This window comes from Tamandua tetradactyla, chromosome 15 (assembly GCF_023851605.1).
Source record: "Tamandua tetradactyla isolate mTamTet1 chromosome 15, mTamTet1.pri, whole genome shotgun sequence".
NCBI lineage: Eukaryota > Metazoa > Chordata > Mammalia > Pilosa > Myrmecophagidae > Tamandua > Tamandua tetradactyla.
In genome coordinates, this window is record NC_135341.1 from 10888266 (window position 1) to 10893306 (window position 5041).

Genomic DNA, 5041 nt, shown 5'->3' on the forward strand with positions numbered 1-5041 from the left:
CCTTCCCCCTTACCTCCTATTTGTTATCTGTTGCATAACAAATTGCCTCAAAACTTCCCGAATTAAAACACACATATCATCTCATTGTTTCTGTGAGTTAGAAGCTCTAGCCCAGTTTAGCTGACTCCTCTGCTTCATGCCCCTCACAAGGCTGTAGTCGGTGTGTCAGCCAAGGCAGGGTGCGCAGTCTTATCTGAAGGTTCAGCTGGGAAGGAGCCACTTACAACCTTCCTGATATGATCATTGGCAAGATCCAGTTTCTTTCAGGTCATTGCTAGCTGTTGGCCAGAGACTAGCCTCTGTTCCTTGCCAGGTGGCTCTTTTAACCTGGGAAAGTATGTAAGGAGAGTCTGAGAGAGAGAGAGAGAGAGAGAGAGAGAGAGAGAGAGAGAGAGAGAGTGCCAGAAAGGTGGAAGTCACAGTCTTCTATGACCTAATCTTGGAAATGACCTCCCATCACCATAGTCAGATTATTAGAAGCCAGTCACTGGCTCCTGCCACACTCCAGGAGTGGAGATTACTGGGAGCTGTTTTAGAAGGCTGCCCCTTTACCTACCACATTCAATGATTCAGCAGATTCTGTCCAATCTACCTCCAAAATACAATCTCCATCTGCCCACTTCTCTCCTGAAATGTCAGTAATTTTTTGACAAGGCCAAACCTTGCTCACTTTTCCTGGTGGCCTCATTCCCATTGCATTCCATGTAAATAGTGTCCCCTTGGAGTTTGCCTACAGCTGCACCTAATTGATCTCCTTGCTTCTTCTCTCACTTAGCTCACCAGAGCTGATGTGACAAACAACACCCAATGAGTTGGCTTAAACAATAGGAATTAATTGTCTCATGGTTTTGGAGGCTAGAAATTTAACAGACTCCCTGAGTCTGTCGCATTCTGGCAATTCTTTGTCACATGGGGATCTCGATCCTTGTTTCTCTCCTCTGATTTTTGTTGACTTCCAGCTTCTACTTCTGCATCCAATTCCTTTTGCTTTTATGGATTCCAATCACTTAGATTAAGGGCCACCCTGATTAAGGTGAAGATCTTCACAAATGAGCTTCTACCTTAATAAAAGCATCTTCCTATTTACACATGGTTTCACACCCACAGAACTGGGGGTTAAGACTTGAAGATACCTTTTATGGGGCATATAATTCAAGCTCTTCAATCCTTAAACAATACTGATTTTTATAAAATGTAGGTTGGATCATATTGCTTCCTTGCTTAAAGCCATTCAGTGGTTCTCCATGGCTCTTTAAACAAAATCTGAACTCCTTACCCTGGCCTCTAAATCATGCATGGCTAGGTCCCTGATTGTCTCTCCAGCCTCATCCAAACTGGGCCTTCCTCTCCTCAAGCACCACTGGCCTCCTGTTAAGACCTCCAACATGCATGACTGGCCCTTACTTATAGCAACTTCTGTGCCCTTCCAGTTCCTTTCCCCTGATTTCAGCCTCTGGAAGATAATTCAAACTCTAGGTCTCAGGTTAAAGCTACTTCCTTAGAAAGTTCTTTATTTCTTTTATTGATAAATATTTTTATTGATAAATCTTAACATACAAACATTCCATACATGGTGTACAATCAGTGGCTTGCAATATCATCACATAGCTGTGTTTTCATCACAATGATCATCTTTTAGAACATTTGCATCACTCCAGAAAAAAGAAAAAAAATGAGAAAACTCATACATCCCATACCCCTTACTCCTCCCTCTTATAGAAAGTTCTTTCTTGACCACTCTTTCAGAGGCGACACTACTTCTCCTCATTATTATCTATTAATTGCCCACTTGTTTCCTGCACAATACTTACTACATATCATGTGTGTATTCCACACACAGAGAGACTGTATATATGTATGTGCATATATATATATACACACACACATATATGTATATAATTTTTAAAAATTGAAATTGCTTACATACAGTAAGGTGGACAAATCTTAAATGTACAGCTTTAAATACAAGATCAAGATATAGAATATTTCCAGCATCTCAAAAGATTCCTTATGTTCCCTCCCAGTGGTAATCTCCAAGGGTGACTATTTTAGTTTCCTGGGCTGCTTAAAGCAGATACCATGAAATGGATTGGCTTAAACAATGGGAATTTATTAGCTTACAGTTTGGGCCAAGAAAACATCCAAATCAAGGCATCATTAATGTGATGCTTTCTTCCTGAAGACAGGCTGCCAGCTATCCTTGGCTCCTCTGCCACATGGTAAAGCACGTGGTGGTGTCTGTTGCTCTCTCCCTTCTCTTTTGGGTGTTGTTGTTTTAGCGTCTTCCTTCTGTGGCTTTCTCTCTCTGTCTTTGTATTCATTCCGTTTATAAAGGACTCCAGTAATAGGATTAAGTCCTGTCCTCATTGAGGTGAGTCAAACCTTAACTGAAGTAACCTCTTTAAAAGATGTTACTAACAATGGATGTACACCCACAGGAATGGATTAGATTTAAGAACATGTTTTTCTGGAAGTAAATGCAGATTCAAACCACCACAGTAACCAATTACTCTTCTGACTTCTATAACCATAGATTAATTTTGCCTGCTTTTGAACGTCATATAAATAGAACCGTACAGTACATACTCTTTCATTTAACATTTTGTCTGTGAGGTCTATTCATGTTTTTCCATGTATCAGCTTGTTTGTTTGTTTATATTTTTGCTGTGTAGTCTTCTAGTGGGTGGATATACTAGAGCTTATTGTTTGTATATCCGTTTTACTGTTGAAGACTTTTAGAGCATTTCCAGCTCCTATGAATGTGTACCTCTGGACATTTTAATGCAAGTTTTTTGATGGACGTAAGTTCTCATGTCTATTGGGTATATACCTAGGAGTAGAATTTCTGGGCCACGGGGTAGGCATATGTTTAGTTTTCATTACTAGCAAACAATTTCTGGAGATGGTTGTACCAAGTTACTAACCTGCTGTACCAGCAATGTGTCAGCATTAGTTATTCCATATTCCCACTAATACTTTGCCTTACACATTGATTTCACTGTAGCCACTCTGATGACTGTGTGTTCATATTTGTTGTGGTTTTAATTTTTATTTTCCTGAAGTCAAGTGCCTTTTATAAGTTTATTCACCACTTGGATATCTTCATTTGTGAAGGGCTTCTTCAGGTCTTTTGTCCATTTGAGGAGTGGGGTATTTGTCCTTTCCTTTGTTGATATGTTTTGCAAATAATTTCTCTCAGTCTGAGGTACGTCTTTTCACTCCTTTAATGATACCTTTTTTTTTTTTAACTTTTTAAATTGTATAGTATAACATATATACAAAGCAAAGAAATAAAAAAGCAATACTTTTCAAAGCACTCTTCAGCAAATAAAGAAGACAGATCCCAGTTGCAGGACAGATCCCAGAGTTTGTCATGGGCTACCATACGATCCTCTCATATTTTTCCTTCTAGCTGCCCCGTATATAGGAGGCTAGAGGGCTTAAATGCCTTTTTAGCATCACAATTGACTTTCTTTCCTTCTTTTTTTTTTTTTTGAAAAATAACATATATACAAAAAAAAGGTATAAATTTCAACACAGCACCACAATTAGTTGTAGAACATATTTCAGAGTTTGACATGGATTACAATTCTACAATTTTAGGTTTTTACTTCAAGCTGCTTTTAAAAACATGGGAAGAATTGACCTCTTAACTATATTTAGCCTTCCTATCCATGAGCAGAGAATGTCTTTACACCTTTTTAGATCTCCTCTGATTTCTTTTAGCAATGTTATATAATTTTCTGTGTACAAGTCCTTTACATCCCTACTTAAGTTCACTCCTAAGTATTTGATTCTTTTAATTGCTATTTTGAATGGAATTGTTTCCTTAACTACTCCTCAGCTAGATCATTGCTTGTGTATAGAAATGTTACTGATTTTTGCACATTATTTTTATATCCTGCCACCTTGCTGAATTTGTTTTTTAGCTCAAATAACTTTGCTATAGATTTCTCAGAAAATCTACAGCAAATAATGAGAGTTTTACTTCTTCCTTTCTGTTCTAATTTGCTAGCTTCCAGAATGCAATATACTAGAAATGGAATGGCTTTTAAAAAGGGAAATTTAATAAATTGCTAGCTTACAGTTCTAAGGCCAAGAAAATGTCCCAGTTAAAACAAGTTTATAGAAATGTCCAATCTAAGGCATCCAGGCAAAGATACCTTGGTTCAAGAAGACTGATGACGTTCAGAGTTTCTCTCTTGGGTGGAAGGGTACATGGCAAACACAGTCAGAGTTTCTCTCTCATCTGAAAGGGCACATGACAAACACGGTGTTGTCTGCTAGCTTCTTTTCCTGGCTTCTTGTTTCATGAAGCTTCCTGGGAGGCATTTTCCTACTTCATCTCCAAAGGTCGCTGGCTGGTGGACTCTGCTTCATGTGGCTATGTCGTTCTGCTGTGCTCTTTCTCAGGTCTCTCATTCTACAAAATGTTTCCTCTTTTATAGGACTTCAGAAACTAATCAAGATCCATACAAATGGGTGGAGACACATCTCCCCTAATACAGCTTAAAAATCACTCTTGATTAAGTCCCATCTCCAGGGAGACAATCTCATTACAGTTTCAAACATACAATACTGAATAGGGATTAGAAGAAACGGCTGCCTTTACAAAATGGAATTAGGATTAAAACATGGCTTTTCTAGGGTAACTACATCATTTCAAACCAGCACACTTTCCAATTTGTATGCCTCTTATTTCTTTGTCCTGCCTGATTGCTCTAGCTAGAACTTCTAGCACAATGTTGAATAATAGCAGTGACAGTGGGCATCCAGCCTTGTACCTGATCTTAGGGGGAAGGCTTTCAGTCTTTCTCCATTGAGTACAATGCTGGCTATTGGTTTTGTATATTTCTTTTATCATATTGAGATATTTACCTTTGATTCCTATCTTTTGGAGTGTTTTTATCAGGAAAGGATGCTGAATTTTGTGGAATGCTTTTCAGTATCAATTGAGATGATCATGTGATTTTTCACTTTTGATTTGTTAATGTGCTGTATTATATTAGTTGATTCTCTTGTGTTGAACTATCCTTGCATT